At 34.9% G+C, this 21,712-nt stretch overlaps 1 protein-coding gene across 1 annotated transcript in view; it reads left to right on the forward strand.

Moving 5' to 3' along the window:
- Window positions 1–21,712, forward strand: part of Lama2 (laminin subunit alpha 2) — a 547,138-nt gene that overhangs the window by 111,391 nt on the left and 414,035 nt on the right. The gene's annotated exons all lie outside the window — the stretch shown is intronic.

A 21,712-nucleotide genomic window follows, 5' to 3' on the forward strand; every position in this document is an offset into this window, starting at 1 on the left:
ACTAGGTGAATGAGGGTTGAAAAGGTAAGAAGATCAAATTGTTTGTTATTTTAATTGTCAAAATGTACGGAGAGGTTACAGTTTCATACATAAGGCACTGAATACATTTCTTATCCACTCTGTACAGTCAGTTGTGACTATAGAAGTGAGTTCTGATAACTAAATTACAATGTTGTATACATTCAACATATTGACTTGTTTAGTACATTGACTCATTTTTTTTAAAAAATTCTAAAATATAACCTCTGTGAGCCACTATTCATCCATGTAGAATTCTCTTTATATAAAAGTTAAGACTTTTTTTGGGGGGGAGAGGGGGATAGGAATCCAAATTATTCTGAATCTGAAATTAGATTCTCATTCATTTCAAGTAGATTGTAGGTAGAATTAAATGTTTCTTGTATGTAATATAGATTTTTTTCTTCAAATTATACAGGAAGAACACATCATTTTGGAAAGACAAATGTTGAAGGAATAAGACACTCTCCTGTCATTTGTCTTCCATTGCCTACAAACTATTATCATGTACTTACTTTTCTACTTCCAAGAATTAGCAGTAGCTTTGGAGAGAAAAGGCAGGAGAAAAAATGCCCTGAGCATCCCTTTGAATGGCTCAGGCAAGAACAGGTGTTATTATCCCAGGAGGAAACTGTAAGTGACTTTTGTGTAATTGGAAGTGTGTCCTGCCCTGATAAGAACTTGTGGAGAAAGAAACAAGAGACTAGTAAATAGCCAAAGGAAGAAAGAAAGCCAGGAAGGCCTGCTGTGTTCTTCCACTTAAATGTATGTCATTTCTGTAGGGTCTGCAGGTTTTACAAAGAGATGGGGACTAATTTGGAATGCTACTTACCTCTGTTTCCAAAAGAAAGATTTTTCTAAAATGTGGTTTTAAGTAGGCCATGTACCAAAAATAGGCCACAAGGCATGCCAAGCAGCTTTATGAACTTCACGGATCTAGGAAATTTCATCCACTTGAGACTAAACAGCATTAGAAAAGAAACAGCACTAAAAATCCACCATGCTAGGAAAACTTTCTCCTGTAAGAAATGATTGACTAGTAGGGCCTAGGTCATTTTGTGGTCATCGTTGTTGTTTTGGTTGGTGAGGTTTGGATGTTTGCTTGCTTCTTAGCTTGTTGAGTTTTAACACATAAAATCAAACTCGTAAGCTAACAAAATAAAACAATCTTTCAGGAAGATGCCAGATAGCATCACACATTTTTGAGGTTTTTAAGGTCGAGATTATATTTTGTTTCACTTAAAAGGAATGTTTCAATGTCACACTGTTTTTTGTTTTTTGCTTATTCTACACTTTGGCTTATCTATGAAACTCAGAAGAAATTCTAGCCATTGACAAGTGCTTATTGTGTATTCTTCCCATTACTAAATGCTCCTTTACTCTAAAATTAAGTCTTCAATGCTATGTATGTTATACATTTGTTCTCAGTGGTCAAGTCGTCTTGATTCTTCAAAAATCATACTTTAATTACATTTAGCCAAAAAGTTTAGGGGAAAAATAGTATTTTGACATGCAATGTCAGCTTTTTGCCTAGATTTTGATTAATGTTGCCCAAGTCAATAGATAGATGCGTGAGAAGTGCCCTAAGTCAAATCATCAAACTTCAAACGTGTTTCTTAACCTAACTCACAGCTGTAGGTTTTTATTTCTGTTCAATACTAAGAGAAAGGTTTTTATAACAAATATATTCTCAACTTTTTGTTCAGAGACTTATTTGCAGAAGGAAAAATAGTACTCAACACAATGACTACAATGTCTATTTTCAACAAACTACTGTGCATAAAACTAATATGAATCAGGAGTTCTTTAGTGTTTCCAGATTAGATTTTTTTTCATTTCTTTATTGTTAAAGTGATTTACAGAGGGGTTACAGTTTCATATGTAAGTACATTTTTTAAATAATTACTTATTTATTGTCAAAGTGATGTACAGAGGGGTTACAGTTTCATACGTAAGGCAGTGGGTACATTTCATCTTGCTAATATAAATTAACTTTCTTCTTCAAAGTCTTTGAGACCTATTATGAGGATGGCAATCAATTTACTTTGTGTGAACTTAGTTTTTTCTTTGAATGTCATCCTATGAACTCTTTCATTAGCATTTCATTGAGTAATTATTTTTATTTTTAAAGATAAAAATGTAAATGTTTATATGCCACTCTTTTTTATTATTGTTCCCAATTTATTTATTTAAAAATGTATTGTCAAAGTGATGTACAGATGGGTTACAGTTTCATAGATAAGGCAGTGGCACTCTTATTAAATCCACTCACATTCCTACCACCTCACAACCAACAACTACTCAGCTGGTATTAATCTATTCTACACTGGCTCTATCTGTATATAAAACCACTCCTGTTTTATTCCTTTGTATAATTCTTTTAAACTATCTTTCTTCTGGATTCCACAGCACTCTTTTTTAACTGTTCCATGAAGCCTGTCTGTGTATCTGTAAATTCTTCATGATGTATTTTTCAAGTATATATTAGGGACTCTAGACTTTCTACTTGCTCTTTTGCTTTTTCTGTATCACAGACATAATGCCAGCATAGACATTTGAGGATGGCCCATGATTTCTCTTCCCTCTTGCTCTCACAGTTAACCACTCTCACTGATTTTACCTTTTTAATGCTTTGTGAATTGTTCTTCCTTCCTCTAAGGTCAGTAACCCTCAGCTGGGTTGCACCTTACCTGCATTGATGCGTTAGCACTCAATTCACTGTCTCGTGTCCAGTATTACTTTACATTACAAGGTTCATACTTATTTCTCTCATTTATCAATTTGTATCACACTGTTGATTTGACTTATACCTTTACCATTTTCATTATTTGTTTACATATTTAAGTGCCATTTCTATGTTAGTGTTTTTGTTTTTGTCATTCCTTTCATATCCAAGTACTTGTTACACATTATGTATGTGAGAGTGTAAATCAATGAATAAAAAGTACAGACTGAATGTTTCTAAACTAGATAATAAGCAAATCAGCAAAAAAATCCTGAGGTAAAGATGAGAGAAAGTTGATCAAATTGGAAAGGCATCTTAACCATTAATTTTAACTACTATTTTGGCCCAGTTTGTCTTTTTGGAGAAGTTTCTCTGATCTTAAAAGGAATATAATACAAAAATCCTGAAATTTTAACATCAACACAACTTCAGTGTTAGATCTACTTAAGCCTTATGCTGTGTATGTGTGATGAATAAATCATAAGAGAAAAGCAGAAGGTAAGATAAAATGATTTCTTGATTTTTGGAGGAAATGAACTATCAACTGAGATTCAGTCCATTTGCCACATAGCTGTAAATTTGTCTAAATGAATCCACACTGCATCCTGATAGTGACACAGATAGCTCTCCACTCTTTTTTTACTTTTCTCCACTCTTTTTTTACTTAAGCAAATGTGTGCTTCAAGCAAGAATAAAAAACAAGGGGCTTTAAAAATACTTTCTTAAAGTTAAAAATTAAGCCAGCAATGAATAATTTAGGGCCCTTAATATGCAGAAATGAATGTTTCAAGAGCAGATATTTGCTATCTAACACTATAAGTGTGCAGGCCAACTTGAGGATAAGTGCCTATAATCGCCGTTTAACAGGAGGAAAAGATCAGGACAATCACAGTTGGAGCTTTGACAGGACAAAATGTAAGTTTCATCTCAATCAATAAAGCTGGGAATAGTAGCATTATATTGGAAATAAAGATGGGGAGATTGAGGTCTGAGGCCAGTCCTAGGCAAAAACGTGAGATTCTGCTTGAAAAATAACAAAATCAGTAACAGCTAGAAATATGGCTCAAGTGATATAGTGCCTGCCTAGCAAATACCAGATGCTCAGCTCACACCAGTACCTCAAAAAACCCAAACCAAAACAAAATGTATATCGTGTCTGTATCGCAATTAGTGTGTTGAAAAGTTTAATTTAGCTTGCATAATAGAGAAAAGGGAAAGCTGTTGTCATGTGACAAAATGGTACACAATTAGTATCTGTGCCATTTTCATATACAGGAGACACTTCTTTTCTAATTTGAAAACAGCCAGTCATTTTGTCCCCATTCATGAGTTGCTTGTTATGAGCAATCAGTAAATTTCTGAAAATTGCAAGTCTTCATATATATTGCCTTTATGTTTAAAAGGAAAAAGTATTCATTTGGGCATGTGCTTCTATTGTAAAAACAAAAGCTCAATCCTGAATTTTATTTTAAGGATATAAAATAAAAGTGGTCTGAGAATAGTCATACTTCATGAAAGTTGGAGGTGCTCTCGATGCTTTAAAATATAGCTATTTCATCGATTGATTTGTTACTAGGTTAAGTAGAAATCTTACCTTAATAGGAAGGTCCTTGGAGAAAATAGACCAACCATAACAGAATTAAAATTAAATTGAAAATATTTAAATCAAGGTAACCATTTTTATTTCTTGCAGTGTGCTGTGTAGGCCCATGCATTTTAAATGGGAGATGGGAAATGCCCTAGCCGCTGTGCAGAAGTGATGTGAGCTTTGTGTCACAGTCTACCTGTGCATGCCGCTCTTCATTTAAGAAAATGACATTTGAAACATTCTGACTGCATTAGGAAGCCTCAAGAACATTCGCAGTGATTTCTTTCTAGTGGAACAAAGTACTGGCATTTTTTTCTGCTCAGAATCCTTTTCCAATATGGTTACACTTAACAGGCAGCAGGCACAGGCATCAAACTCACACAAAGTTCTATCTCTGGATTCTTTGTTGTTCCCAACTCAGGCATCAACTGGAATTTGTGTTTTAATCAGAATATTAATGCAATACTTTTCACTTTCTCTCTTCACATGTAGACCACTATCTTCCACTATCTGTTAACAATTTGGCATAAAGAGACATGAATTGTCTGAAAACTCATGAAATTAAGAAAATGGTATTTAATTAGAATAAAGTGTGCATCTTAACAAAATATAAAAGCACTTATAATTTGTTTTATAATATATTAACTAAATTTGGAGAACATTGACTCCTATTAAATTAGATATCATCCCTATTAAAATCAATATATTACGGATTTGCCTACATTTCAGTGGTGAAAACACTGCATGAAAACAGGAACATAAATGCACACTAAAATTGACTCTAACTGCCAAGATGCAGCTACATATTTAGAAAGAAGTTCTAAGAATAAAACTGTTTACAAGCAATTAGTACATGTGTGCTTTGTTAGAGGAAAGAGAATTTAGTATAAGGGAGACATTAACTCTTTCAACCACAAGATTCTAGTTTCCAAATAATTCTCTGCATGTAAGCACTTTGCTTCTTTGTGTGTCAGTTTTCAGGTTCCAGCTGTTTCCTAATGTTGGAAAGTGAAATGTGAGGGCTTGAAATGGTTCTGGAGACATAGTCTTTCCTGTCAAAGATTCCAGCAGATGCTGGTATAATTTAATATCTCATAGAAGACAGAGCAAATATAGAATAGCATCAAATTGATTTTGCAGTTTTCAAGCCAGATGTCCCTTGGCATTTACATGGAAGGAATCTACTGAGTACCAAGTTGCATATTTTTGTGTGCAAGTTCTCAGCCATGGTATGTAGTCATGGTTGTTTTGACAGCCATCTGCTCAGACTTTACTTTCTCTATTCAGCTATGACTGAAATCAACATTTTTTAAATGGAAACTTCCAGGTAGTTTTGATTTTAAGAGAAGAGAAAAGTAGCACTAAGTTTGAAAACTGGAAAGCAAAGCCTATCTTTTATCTGAAAATAACTCCTGAATTGAGAGTGTCTCAAAATAAGGACATGGAAGAAGATAGATAACACCCTACTTTCCACTGAGTTTGCTCCAGTCATCATGTTCAATGCTGTGCTGGGATTGGCTCAGTGATGACCTTGTCTTCATAAGCCTCCTGTAAATATTAGCTGAGAAACTGAATGCATGAATTCATAAATAATGGTTTCTTTGTTTGTACATATCCTTGCCCAAAAATAGAAATGTGGAGATGTGCCTGCACACATGTTTTTCTCTGTGTGTCTGAGGTATGATTACATGTTGTAAATTAATGAAAGATACTTTCTAAGAAATCTGGAGTGTTCTGGCAGGCCTTTGGAGACCAAAACAAAGCAGACAACATTGCTTCTTGTTTCATTTGTATACCCACAAGAAAAGATAGAGGGTTTTAAAAACAGATATAGATGATATAAATGTATTGCTGAGAAAAGGAAAGGGTGAGGCCTTTTTGTTTATTTGTTTCATTTTGTTTTTATTACCAAGAGGGTGATTTGGGGTTAATTTTGAAGGAAATATCAAATATTTATGGTAAGTCAGGAAGAGAGGTAAATACTACCTAGAGAAATTGGGAAACGAAATGGTAAATTCAAAGTAAGATAAGAATTATCCTACTGGAATGTGGAATTTCACTTAGGTGATAAATATAGAATATGTGTGGAGAGAGAAGATGGATAATCATGAGATTATGACATATTGAAATACCAAGATGAAACGTTTACACAAATCTAGGAGTCAACTGAGAATTATTTGAGGTGTCCTTAACCCGTAAGAAATGGACAGAAATTTAATAAATTATGCTAATCTCAATTTTTAAGGGAATTAACCTGAATTTATACTGATGATGAATGATGTGAATTTCAAATATATTTTGAAAACCAACAGTAAGGCCTGATGATTGCAAGAGAGAAAGATTTGCATCAGAAGACTTCAAACTAGTGTTAATATACTCCCCCAAAGTCATATTTAATATTATTGACAGTCTTACTTGCTGTAGTGAATTTATAATTAATACTGGAAATTATCCTTATATATTGTATTCATGAACTAATTTGCTTAAGTATGCCTTGAGTAATTTTTGGGGGGGGTCTAACATATATTAAACAAGTAAACTATTAAATAAGTTTTCAATTTAATTTAGACAAATGGATGATAAGTAAATACTCTAATGAGTGTGTGGAATTCTTGCCTCCAAAACCATCTGTTAGTTTCATAAACATGGTTTTCAGGACTCATGGTGTAGACAAAATTTGTATTTCTGAAGAATAACACTTTTCTGGGCAGGTTTGTTGTGAAACATATGTGTACAATTTTGAAAATATTGTTTATATCTCTTGTTTATAACAAGTTAATATTAGTGTTGTAAGTGAATATTCACATGCTGAATTCATATACTAAAAACATATTCAGTAAGTTGTTATTGAGTTCTCTATAAATTTTGGAGCCTTAAACTTAATCATTTAGGTATGTCTCAGTTTAAACTGAGTTAAATTTTTAATGTTTTTATTAAATTAGTCTAAGCCATAGCTTCTAGACATAATCCATTGTACTGGCAATAACAATAACTGATACTAATAAGGAAAATGGCTACTTGGACATGCTCACATCTTCCAGTAATTAATTCCTTTTCAAAGCAATCTCAGGATATATCTACATATGATTTTAAATGATGTATTATATTGCTAAGTTAGCCAGAAGTACAAAAATAGATAGGATGGTATTCAAGAAGCAAAGAGTCACGGGCAGACACAGCCAGAAGTTTTATATAGGAAAGTGAAGAGCAATTTGCTTCAGAAGCAAAAATGACACTAAAACAAGATGACGAAGAAATTAGTCTGTGTGCAAGTGTGGGGAGAAAAAAAAATAGCTTGAGATACCACAGTGATCTGAGAGCTCATTATACATCAGCAATGAAGAGCTCTAACTACCATGCAATTAAAATACCAGAGAATATAAATAAGAATGTACCATGTGTGGTGGAATCTAAAAACTCAAGAGAGGATGGAGTTTTAGTGAAGTGACACTCTTGAAAAAGCAAACAGCTTAAGAATATTTAATTAGGCAACAGTCACATGTACACCTTCTGTAGCCTTCTTCTCATAAGACTGTCTCTGTTCAGACATCATACTTATAGTATGATTGATCCTCTAAAGCCTCATTATCTCTGGATACAGAGCTGTTTTTCTTTGTCTCCAAATAGAGCACCCACCTTCCATTTCTCAACTGGAAACTAAGAGAATTTCAAGCTGGACAGCTAATAATGGTGGAAGGAGGAATATTCCTGTTCTCCTTATATTCAAAGTATTGACTCTAGTGAAATGAAAACACTCATTCAAGTTGTGGAAATACTTGCAATAGATTTCATTCTGAGAAATTTAAAGAAAATGCAAAGGTAACTGAAAGTAAGAAACAATATTAAATTGTTGATGATGGTAGATTTCCTTAATGCTTGCTAAAAGTTGGTGAAAAGGAGATACGCTCCCAAATAAATAATTTATGAGTAGACCCAGGGGAAAAGACTTCAATAAATAGAGAGGGGCAATAAGAATGAGCTTAGAAACTCTCAGTTATGTGTTTGTTGATATTTTGTGAGTACTGAGGTTTGAACTCAGGGCTTTGCACTTGCTAGGCAAACACTCTTATACTGGAGCTATGCCCTCAATAGTAAACTTTCACAAATTTTTTAGATTGGTCTTATATTTGATACCTGGAGAGGCCAGCCTCAGAATATGATGCTTCTACTTATACCTCCCATGTATTTAGAATTATAGAAATGTATTATCATGCTGGACTTGTTCATGGAGATGGAGTTTGGCTAAATTTGTGCATAGTCTGGCCATGAACTATAATCCTCCCTCTGTTTCCCAAGTAGTCGGGCATTATTGCTGAATTATGAAAATAGGTTTTGGAAATTTTCTAATTTTGAGAGATTTGTGATGACCTTTAGGACTGGTATAGACACTTCCTTCAAAGACCTTAGAACAACTAATTGCAATTCTTATGACTGCTCACTGATGAATGTAGATTTTGCATAGTAAAGGTACCTTCTGACACTTGGGCTAGAATACAGTGCTCCTTCATTATTTTTTATTTTTTTCATCTTCACATCTTCATCCTAGACTACTCTGACCTTAGCACGCCTTCTGGGTTTCACCCCTTGCTAGACTCATTTTATGTATCTTTGAGACTTTCCTTGCTTCCTCTGCTCTCAGATCTTACTTGTGTCCTTTATTTACTCTTTCCAGTGGGGAAATATGATTAGTAAAATTTACACTGAAGTTCAATAACATAATTCCCTTGGGTTGCTCTGAAGCTCAGTGACAACAAGGGGCCTTCTCTGTGTTGTTGCACTCATGTAATTATAGCCTGGAGTACATAGATCACTGGAGAAATAAAGTACATACATCTTACTTATAGTTTAAGAAAAACTTGGACCATACATGAAAGCATATTATATGTTTAGAAAACCAGTTGCCTTTATGTTATCTGTAAAATTTGAATGTTTATTCTATTATTACTGTAGCTTCATCATGAGAGAAAGGTTTTTAACATTGTTTAATGCTGAAAAATCATTATGATCTATGACTGACACAAGTGTTTACAGTTATTATACCACATCATGTAAAGAAATGCTGGTGTCTTGGAGTGTGTGCTTGTTTATTTGTTTTAGAAGATCCAATGAACTAGGACAATAGCACTCCATATAGACGATTTGAGAAGCTTGAGCCTATGTGATCAAATTCAGTCACAGAGTCTGAGGTCATTCATTAATTTTATGAATGCTTACTGAGCAACTTTTTTATATCAGTGACTCTAATCTTTGAGACTGAAAAGAAAACATTAATAAAGCATGGTATCTGATTTTTAGGAACTTCAGAGCTTCGTGGTCACAGATTTTTGGTAAAAAAAAAAAAGGCAAAAATCAAATTCTAACCAAACACTCATTTTATCTGAGTGTTTATATGTGCTTGGTAAATGGAAAACGTTATTAGCAGTACTGTGCTAAATGATTTTTAAATGCTGATTCTTTACTTCAAGAATTTATAAGAGGAAGGAGAGTGTTTGTGAGCTTTCTTGCATATTTATGTATGTGTTCAAACAGCTGCTGGAGGACAAAGTGTTTTGCTATAAACACTGTCAAATCTCACTTTGGAAAAAATTGTCTATAAAACAAGTATTTCCATAGATGTACTGAAGCAGCATAGAATTTGCTTTAAAAGGATAAAACAGAATTAGATGCTCCTATCAGCCATAAAGTATTTGTTTTATATATATATATATATATATATATATATATATATATATATATATATATATATATCTCATTTAAATTCTTCACCCTAAGCATTAGGTGGAAGCCTGGCGCAGTTTGAATGCAGTAATATTATATAAAATGCCTGAAGTGACCTAGTACTTAGCATAATTTGACATATTTATTATAGTAGAACATTTATGTTTTCCAGTGTTTGGGTGAGAAAGTGAGGGCTAGATGCAAGTGTTGGTAAATATATCAGGCCCATTTATGACAGCAGCCAGACCAAGCTAAGCCCAGGGCAACTTCAAAGAGATCATCAAACCCCCCACAAAATACAAAAAGAAGTTATGTGTCAGGTTTTGTTGTTGTTGTTGTTATCATTGTGACAAGTGGGGCAGGGGCTACTTAACTAGGGCAGTTGTTTATTTGACTCCCAGATTCAATCCATAGCACTTGGCCCTTGATCTGGGGAATGTCAGTGGTGGGCTTTTAGCAGTAGCTGTTCTCCTTATAGAACTAGAGAGAGACAGACAGAGAAGAGTCAGTACAAGACAAAGCCTCAAAGAACACACAGTCTGCCACCTACTTCCTCTCCCTCAGTCATACCTCCTAAAGTTTCCGGACCATCACAAAATAGGACGATCAGCAGTTCATCCAGCAGATGAACACTTCAGAGGGAGAGACACTTCATAGCCAACTCATCATAATTTTATCTTCTAAGGCAGAAAAATAGCACCCTACCCAGAGGGTAGGGGTAAGGTTTAGGATGATAATTAACCCAATAAAAAATAGGGAAATTTGGAATTTTTGTCCTTGATAGTAATAAATTTCTACTCTGCCAAGTGACTAGAATAATAAAAGAAATGTGCCCTTCTGGTATATTATTTTTCATTGTGTTTTATTTCATGCTTTATTATTTTTATTTTGCAACCAAGAAAAATTTGCTACTTGTTTTTACAACAGGCACACAATTTATATGCTGAATTTATTGATAGAAATTTCTCTTTGGAGAATATTTGTGTTCACCTTGATTTATCCAACCATAAGCAACAACTAACAAAGTAAACACAACAACATACATAGTTTCTTCCATTATTAAGTTTTTAAAAAAGCTTTTTCATGCTAAAACAAATATAACTTAAAATTACTTGTTGGGATTAGTGCTCCAAGGAAAACGGTGGCAAGGTGAGGTTTTCTAATAGAAGACTCATATATAATAGAAGAGTCATTTAGAACTGATAGAAAAAGATTTCATATATAACATATGTGAATGGCAGGCCAGCATTAAGAGTGGACAAGTGTAAAGAATCAAATATTTCTAGATGAAGTCCTGTGGCAGAAAATGTATTCTCTTCTAGAAATTGACTAAAATAAATATCTTTAGAGCATAATAGTAGGCTGTTATACCTCATGATAGTAATTTTGAGTTTTTGTGTGATTAAAATATATATTAAATAAATTTAAGATGAATTTACATCTTAAGAAAAAGTATTTTTATTAAAATATAGTAGAAGAAAGGCAAAGGACAATCAGACATCCATTGAAGAGGCTATTAGCAAAGTTCCCATGTTGCAAATGCTTGTGACTTGTCCCTTATCTGTAGGCAGTAACATGGGAAAGATCAACCGGCTCTGGATTTATTTGGGGATTGGGATAGCATTTAGTGATGGAATGGCTGGCTGCAACACTGCTTGTTTTCTGCTTGAGATCCTGAGTGGTTTAAGTCAAATGTGTTGTTGGGCTAGGAGGAAATCAAAGGTAGTCAATTCATGGTGGGTGTTTGGGGGTGAGAGCTAGAGCTCTGGGAATCATAAACTTTGCTTTAGATAGATTAAGACTGAGATGTTCATATGTGGGGAGGCGCCTGGCTTTAGAAAAGATGCATTAGGACAGGAGGGGAGGGAGGGAAGAAGGAAAGGTGGAATGGGGAGATGAAGAGAGAGAGAGAAAGAAGAGGAGGCCGGGAGATATAACTTGATAGTTACTGACATGGATAGTGGCTTGAAAGTGATGAAGCTATCAGAATAGAAGGTCCAAGGTTTGGCACTAAGAAATTTTAATAATTAATTATAAAAACAAATTAAGAAAGTGAAGTAAATGATCATAACTTCTGTTTTCCACACATCTATGTCTTTAAAGCCAGAGTCAGCAGCATGTAGAAAAGTATTTGCATGTGCATTTCATCATGTGTGATAAGAAACTGTCCAGGGGCTGGGGATATAGCCTAGTGGCAAGAGTGCCTGCCTCAGATACACGAGGCTCTAGGATCGATTCCCCAGCACCACATATACAGAAAACGGCCAGAAGCGGTGCTGTGGCTCAAGTGGCAGAGTGCTAGCCTTGAGCAGGAAGAAGCCAGGGACAGTGCTCAGGCCCTGAGTCCAAGGCCCAGGACTGGCCAAAAAAAAAAAAAGAAACTGTCCAGCAGTGTCCAGGAAGAGGGGAGCAGCCTCCTCTCTAGTGCTCTTACATTCATCCAAGAACACAAAAGTCCCTTCCAATATTTTTGTTTGAGAGATATAAATATAAGCCTATGCTCCTGGCATTAGAAATTGTTTAGAGACTTGCATTTTTTGATAGTTAGCAGCAGATATTTTCATAAAAAGATTCAATTTGTTTTCTATACTGCAAACACCTTTGTTGAGAGTTATTTGCCAATGTAAGGCTCTAAATTTCACTTTTGTCACTTTTAGAATGTGTTGCATTTCCTTTTCTTTCCCCTTTTGCCTTTCCATTTTGGGTTGGTGACAGAGACTTGCCAGAGACATGTAGTTTATAGGCTTGGCTTGGGAAGTCAGGCAAAAGAAAGCAGATACTGAACATATACTGTGCTGAGAGCGACGAAGCGAGGTTGGAACGAGCTTGCAAGTAGTCATTTTCTCTTCAACTGCCACCCCTCCATATATATTTGGACACTTTATGCTAGAACTTTCCAAATATGTGTCCCATCTAGGATAATTATTGTTTTCTTTTCATAATGATTTTGTAAACCATTCAAGCGACTTAGGCTGGTTCTCCAAGTGGAAAACAAAAAAACCACAGCAAAGCAAATTTTGGATTTTAATTTTAAGTGCATGGTAGGTAAGAATTCCATAAAAGTGGCAAGGACTGAAAATGTGACCAGAGCAGCAAAAGTAGACCAAATACATAACTACTTGATAAGTTAAGCAGTGCAAGGAGTACTATGCACACTTGTTTCTTGGAGTGTTAGATTAGAAGTTAATATCTATACCATGTAATCTTGGAGATGGCAACTTGATAAATATGATTATTTTTACATTAAGAATTTATATTCTAATTGTACTAATTATTATGCTAATAAGCTCAGTTGGTTTCCAATTTTATTCATAGAACTTGGGAATGACTGAAGTATAAATGGCTTCTAAGAAGTCACTGTTTTAGAAAAATACTATTACGACTTTCTTGGTCTGTCAATGCTTCTGCAAGATATCTGGATTCTAGTACTAGTTATTTTCTCTTATATGTTTAAATTTTAGGTCATAGAAATTGATAGGGAAATCCTGCCTTCATGAAATTAATAGTAGCATTCTTAGGAATTTAATGTAATCCTGTGTTGTTGACTTGAGCAAGTAGCCAGGCCAGCATTTGAATTTGGAGTAGCCCCTATCTTTTTTTTTTTTTTTTTGGCCAGTCCTGGGCTTTGGATTCAGGGCCTGAGCACTGTCCCTGGCTTCTTCCCGCTCAAGGCTAGCACTCTGCCACTTGAGCCACAGCGCCTTCTGTATATGTGGTGCTGGGGAATCGAACCTAAGGCCTCGTGTATCCGAGGCAGGCACTCTTGCCACTAGGCTATATCCCCAGCCCTGGTATAGCCCCTATCTTTGAATTGTCATATACCATAGAGAGAAAGCTCTGCTTGTAAAGATCCACTGGCATACATAGGGTTGTGTCTGGTTTATTTCATTTTTGATGAAAAGTTCTTAAATTTTCATCTGAGTCTATTTAGTTAAAAAAAAGTGACAACTTTAAAAATCAATTCCACAGAGGAACATGAATTATGTTTTCTAATGAAAAAAGGAAGAGAGGAGAACAAACCAATACAGAAACCTTAAAAAATATATATCCTTTCATTTTGGAAACTGCAACATTTGGAAGAACAGAATTAAGTCAGTTGGAGACACATTTGAGAGTTGTGGAAACAGGACTAGAATACATCAACACTCTTCTTGGCTTTGTTTGCTTCTGAATTACTGGATTCCGAATTATTATTTTTTTCCCCTTGCTTGTAAGCATTGTTGTGTCTGGACAGCTATTAGTTCAAATTGGACTGATTTTCCAGTTCTATAAAACCCTTCATCTGCATTGTGGACCCAGTGCATTAAGTGACTTCCTGCAGTGCACAGCTGGAAAACATTCCCTTCCACATTTTGTTTTGTTCCATTTCTGTTTTATACCAATGTGTTCCTACGCACCCACATAGCTGGGGATCTCAACAGACAAGCGTCTCGTCCCCTTTACTTCCTTGAGGCTTCTTAGAACATTTTAAATTGGCATGTTCTCTTTTGTCTTTTAAATAGTGAGTCACTTGTAAACAGCTCTGTTTACTTGCATGGATATTTTTTAAAATGTGCCACAGACCTAGAAACTGAAGTGAGAAGGTGGAAATGTTCAATTTTCCTTCTACCTTTGGGGAGAAGGTGGTACTGACATGAGTTGAAAGGAGAAATGCTGTGTCCTAAGATTAGAATGACAAGAAATTTTAAAAAAGCAGACCTATACCATTGTAAATAACACATGATTAATCTTCATAGTTATTAAAATGAACATATTAAAAATCATTGTTAGCCAAGTGCTGAGGGCTCATTCAAAGCTGGACTGGGTAAGAAAGTCACTGTGACATATATCTCTAATTGACCACCAAAAAGTCAGAAGTGGAACTACTAGTCACGTGGTGGTAGGGTGATAACTGACCAAAAGAGGCTCAGTAACAGTGTCCAGGCCTGAGGTTAAGCCCTAGAACTGGCAAAAAAGGAAATCAATTTATATTCATGGTTATCAACATATTAATGGAAATCTTTACAGGCTGAATTATGTGTTAAAAATAAACATTTTATCTGAGAAATTAAGATACATACATACATATGTCTATATATGTATATTCCAGTATATAAGTTTATGTCATCATTTCTATGTGTTAACCACAAACTATAATCATGTGCTTGGAACAGACAAAGCAGACAGCTATACTACTACATTTAATTAATTTAGCCTCACAAAACAAAGAAAACATGTTTGGAAATATTTATACCACATTAGAGAGATTTCTTTTAAAGACTAACACTAAATAATGTCACTTAAAAGTAGCACAAAAGTAATAAAAATGAACAGTACAATGGGCAAGAAAGGAAAACTAAAGAGAAATATTCTGTGTAGAACAGATTTTTTTAAAAGTGACTTTGTGGTTACTTTTGATCTAGGCCAATCTATTTCTAGTGGATCTTTGTGTAAAAAGTAGTGATTACTGACACTATTATTGTCCTTTCAAATTTTATCCTAAGGACATTTAAATGAAGCGTCTGTGTGCATGTATGAGCATATATTTATCTCCTTGTTAGATATTCAAAAATTGTTCTTGATTTTCCTATCTTGAGTATGTCTGTGAGTATGCACATATATGTGTGTTTGTGTGTGTATATATATGTGCCTGAGTGTCTTTACACATCATATGTGTTCCTTATATACATCTGGCATTTTAATTGTAAGTAATAGAAATCACCTGTATTGTTTAACTTGAGAGGAAATATATTTTAAATAAAACAAAGTATGTTTTAGACTCTCAAATGATTTAACAACCAGGAGATGAGTGAGAAGCATAAAGGCCACCTTGGGCTGTAATGCAAGGACAGAACAGTCACTGCCTTGCCCTCACTTCCTTACCACTCCTGCTGTCTCTCTACTACTACATTAATTGGATTTTCCTGTCCTCCTTGTTTGTGCTTTACTTGCTCAAGATTCAGACCTCTGTGGCAAAGTCAAGTGCACCTGCCCTAGTTGATGAAAGGTGGGGAGAATATATGTCTCCCTGACCTTTATTTAATAAATGTATTTATTTATCTATTTATGTATTTATTTGTCAGAGAGTATTAAATATCCTCAATTCTAAATGCAGTGTCACTTACCCAAGACTCGATAAAAATGATATCCTGAAAGGGAATTTTCAGAGCATTTACTTTAATTCCAAGCACTAGGATGTCAGTGCACTGAATATATCAGAAGGAATGAGGAAGGATGATAATAGTGTTCATAGAATATCAAGGAATCTAGCTACTAGACTATAGGCAACAGACAACTCACAATGGTCTTTATTAAATAAGAGAGTGATATGATCCTTAAAGAGGATCGGTGACAGTGTCTAGGCCCTGAGTTCAAGCCAGAGGACTGACAGAAGGAGACAGAGAGAGATAGAGACAGAGAGAGAGAGACAGAGAGAGAGAGACAGAGAGAGAGAGAGAGCGAGAGAGAGAGACAGAGACAGAGACAGTGTGAGGGCGCAAGACAGCGAGAACGAGAGGGGAAAACATGGAAGGGAAGTTGTCTGGGTTTTCTGAAAAGAAGTTACTAAGTGGAATTGATTTGAAAGTCACCTTCAGGAGATAGAATCAGGCTTCATGACCACTCCCACTGATTCTCCAGCTGTACTGGGAAGATGTATATCACGGTTGATTGTCAGAAGTCACAGATTCTAAATAGAGAAAGAGGGATTGCTTTCTTAAAATGGAGACATTTGGAAATGAATCACAGGACTCATGAAGTGATGATAGAAAAGGCCTGTGAACATGTGTATGTCTAGAAGGAAAAGGAGAACAGATGACACAGGATCCAGCAACCATGTAGGAGGTGATGAAGTTTTTTTATTTAAAGTAGGGAAAGGAAATAAGACAGAGTAGGTCCTTTGTAATAATTCATATTATAGAACAAAACATGTTATTTGTAAGCCATATTCATTCTATCATTTGTTTTACAAATAGGATAAGTGGCTGAATAATTAATATTTTGCTTTTGCTCATACTCTATTCCTCATATAAAAACACAGCTAAATTCAGTCAATCTAGATTCTATTCAGACAAAAATGTCAATCACAGTTGTATAGATAATGATGACTTGTTTTTATGTCATTAACACTACAGGGCATCAAATTGAATTGAGCAGCTACAAGTCAATACATTATAAAGGTTCATCAGCTATTTGTGGTTCACTTACACTCATAATGTTTGCATAGTCCAAACAAGTGACTTGTCCTGAATTCAGTAGAAAAATATTACACTGATGATTTTGAGTTGGAATAAATAGGTATAGACTAATAGATTTAGCATATAATGAAAATGAATTGCAATCTAAAATGAAACATACTGAAAATTCAATAATAGCTTAGACATTGAATGACTCTTCAAGTTGGTTATTAACAACTAATTGGGGACCTTCCCTGACCAATATGCTTTATTGATTTTTAAAAGTAAACAGACAAATAATGATAAAATTTCATAAAACAATTATTCTCTGACCAAAAGGAGGACATTTAAATGGATAAAAGGTTAATTCTGAGTACATGATCAATAAGTATAGTGGAAACAACACAATGAAATGAAAGATGTTAGATCTAAATTTTGTTAATATCTTTTAGCTATATGGGTAGAACACTCTACAAAGCAAAAATTGGAGTCATGACTGGGTACGTTATTTATATTCTTAACAGTAGAAGTTGATAAACCTTGCAAAAGACCAAAATCTGACTGTTTATCATACATTGACACAAAGCTATTTGACCTTCTTAAAGAACTGTGTTCAAATCATTCTATCAGCTTTAACTGTGTTCACATTGAGAATTTACTCACACCACACTTTTTTTGTTTTTTGTTTGTCAGCTATGGGGCTTTAATGCACACTTCCTTATCTGTAAAGTTGAATTTACACAATGAAATTTTGAGATAATAAATATTAGAAGGAGCATAAAACAGCTTCTCCATGTTAACACTGCACGTGTAATCCTTTTATCAGTGTATTTTTTTTTTGTTCTCGTTTTATTCCTTATTTCTATGGGGAACAGGGATCAAATGAAAGTCTGTATATTCTGAATATACAGCATGTACTAAAATATTGTTTTCATTCTAACTTCCTTTTCAGTTTCTGCACAAAATTACTTAGGCTCAGAAAAAAAGACAGATCTGACCCAATTCAGATCCTACAGGGCCATACAACCAAGGAAAGCTCAGAGGGAAGGCCAGAATTAGTCAGTGGTGAGTAGCAGACAAAGATCACAGAACCAAAATGACAGTCACCTGGCAAAATTGTGAGATGTTGGCAAAGATCCAGAGGTGTCTTTTGAGTAAGTGGCTTATTTCAGAAGGCTTTAAATGGTACCCGGCCATCTAAAAATCCTACAGAAAGATAACAAGCAGATTTTACTGCACCAAAACAGATTGCTCAACATAATCGTTTCCACCTTACCACCTATTTTTCTACTGCTTAATTTCTATTTGGCAGAAGTAGAAAATTGACTAATACAAATTTCTAAGCAATAACAAATAGGAAGTGGTTTGTGTCGACACAACTAGATTATGTATAGAATATACATGGATTGTTCATGTAATCGACTCATATAGGTATCTATGAGCATGTCTGTATCATTAGAACAATGGTGGACCCCACTACTCCAATAAGCTTTCATTGTGCTGTATTCTTGCTGGAATGTTCCCCCACCTTTTCATTTTTCCCTTTTCTACTAAATAAGCTACTGTTTCTTTAAGAATTAGTTTAAGATTACTTCCCATGGCAAATCTCTTAATAATTCTAAAGTCCTTTACTATCTGACATAGTGTAGGCTCAAAACATACTTGATCCCAGAAAAATTGCATAATTAAAGGAAAAAGGTTGAAGAATGACAGAAGATAAAGCTATATAGACTTTTTTTATTTAGTCATGTATGACTAATGTGGAGAATAAAATGTCTAAGAGAAAAATAATGCCTGGGAAACTAATTGTGTTAACATTTATAACCTGATAAACTTCCACACATACACATACACACACACACACACACACACACACACACACACCCTATTAGAAACTCTTCCAATAAGCCTCAAACAAATAAGAGGAATATAAAAGAGATAGCCTAACTTTAACATGGTTTGTTACCTTTTATGAAAAGCTACACATATTCTAATAAAATAAATACAACATATTTAGGAATGGCTAACATTTCTCTGGCCAGTGATCAGATAAGCTAAGCTGAGGTTACATTGATAACATATATCATTGTGGGCAGGCTGGACAGCACAGAATGCAAGCAGAAGAGAAAATTTTCAGGAAAAAAAATTAATAATGGCTCTAATTAAGTATAAAGTAAGCAACTCCTGAACAGTGTGATAGATAGAAAAAAGGCACAAGACAAGGAAGGCTAAAGTTGATTAGGTTTATTGGAGGAGCAGAATTAAAGATATTTCAAAGACTAGTGAATGAACTAAGGGAAGGGAGGGAGGAGATTGCTTGGGTCCAGAAATGTAGGTGATTGAGAGAATTGAGGTGTTACCTGGTCTTATGAATTTACTTGCCTTTGCAATCTTTTCAAGTGAGATTACAATGAAGAATAGAATTCCTTAGAATAAATTGGATCCAGTGACTCAGGTTGCAATGGCAGTTACTTGGGGGGAGGGGATTGGGAGGATTGTAATTTAAGGCCAGCCCATAGAAAAAGTTTGAGACCACATCTAAACTGGGTGGAACAGTGGTGCATGCCTATCATCCCAGATAATCAGGACCAGCAAATAGGAGTATTGTGACCCAGGTAGTTGGGCCCACATGTGAGACCAAATAATAATAATAATAATAATCAAACATTATTTAAGGACTTGTCTTTGGGCTCTTCTCTGAATGTTACTGTATGTTAGGGCATTCCTTCTGTTTTTTTTTTCTTCAAATTTTTATTATCAAATTGATGTACAGAGAGGTTACAGTTTCATACATTAGGCATTGGATATATTTCTTGTACTGTTTGTTACCTTGTCCCTCATACCCGCCTCCCCCTCCCCCTTTCCCTTTCCCCCCCGATGGTCTCCCTTATTGGGAATAATTAGTACAGGTTTAGGCAAGTCATAGCAGAGCATCACAAGGCCCAATAGCTATACCCTTATGAACACATAAGATGATGCTAAGTGAAATGAACTCCATGTTATGGAAACAATTGTTATATCACAGTTGTAACTACTTTCAACGTCCCATGTGTATCTGTAGCTTCTATTATTGATGATGTTCTTGTATCACTTCCCTGTGGTTGTACCTACACTATGTCTGTAATCTTATCTGAGTATATTCCTTCCGTTTTTAAATAAACTTATTCAGGTTACCTCAAAATTATTTAAATACTTAAAGTCGCCCTACTCTTGTTTCTTGCTTTACTGATAGAAGAAGAAGGTTTAATGACTAGGTACTTATAGTTCTGAGAAGATATTTCAATTTGCTGATTTACTCATACTTTATTTTTTCTTTTATTCTTTCTTTGAGTCCATTTCTAAAGTCAGCTAGGGCCACAAGTGAGTACTTGTCTTCTGTAGGTTTCATGTTACATTGAAGACAGAGTTAGTGCAGGAGTTAAGAGGACAGATTGTAAAACAGATTGGGCTCAAATCAGAGCTCTGTCACTTATTAGCTGTGATCCAGAACAAGTTACTTAACCTCTCTATTCTTTCTCCATGAACTAGAGGTAAAGTAACTTGTAACATGTAGAGGCAATGGGAGCAGATTATATTTTTGAAGTTTGAACAGTGCTGGAACGAACTGTGGATAGCATGCTGCACGCAAGCATCCACAATGGGGATTGATATCATTATATGCAGCAGAACATGTATGAGGCCAATATTTATGCCATTTATTTCTTCATTTTATTTATTTATTTATTTTACATTATCAAGTTTTTTTTTTGTATTCAAATTTTTATTATCAAACTGATGTACAGAGAGGTTACAGTTTCATACGTTAGGCATTGGATACATTTCTTGTACTGTTTGTTACCTTGTCTCTCATGCCCCCCTCCCTCCCCCCCTTTCCCTCCCCCCCCAGGTGTTCAGTTCACTTACACCAAACAGTTTTGCAAGTATTGCTTTTGTAGTTGTTTCTCTTTTTTTACCCTGTGTCTCTCAAATTTGGTATTCCCTTTGAATTTCCTACTTCCAATACCAGTAAACACGGTTTCCAATATACTCAGATAAGATTACAGAGATAGTGTAGGTACAACCACAGGAAGGTGATACAAGAACAAATACTGAATGCCAGCTTTTAAGACTAATGCAGAGGGGCTGGGGATATAGCCATGAAGTTCTCGGGTGGCATAAAGACCTACTGTGCCCTGTACTGAGATGAGTCATACTGTTCTACTTAAGAAATATGATTATTGACTATTAAAATGACATATTAGTGAAAAGATTTTGCTGTAAAATATGGCAGGGTAGCATAGAAAGCATAAAAGTTGTGTTTCCAGAATCTTCTATCATTCTGTTTTCTCCAATATAGATATAAAGTAGGTATAGCAAACACCATGTACATTAAGTGGTAATTGGAACATAAAAGGACATAAGAGCATAGTGACACAGAAACCCTATGTGGATAGTAGTTTAATAGCAGATTGAAATAGCTAAAATGGAAGATAAAAATTCAGTTCCAATAAAACATTTTCATCAACAATC

This window comes from Perognathus longimembris, chromosome 9, assembly GCF_023159225.1.
Source record: "Perognathus longimembris pacificus isolate PPM17 chromosome 9, ASM2315922v1, whole genome shotgun sequence".
NCBI lineage: Eukaryota > Metazoa > Chordata > Mammalia > Rodentia > Heteromyidae > Perognathus > Perognathus longimembris.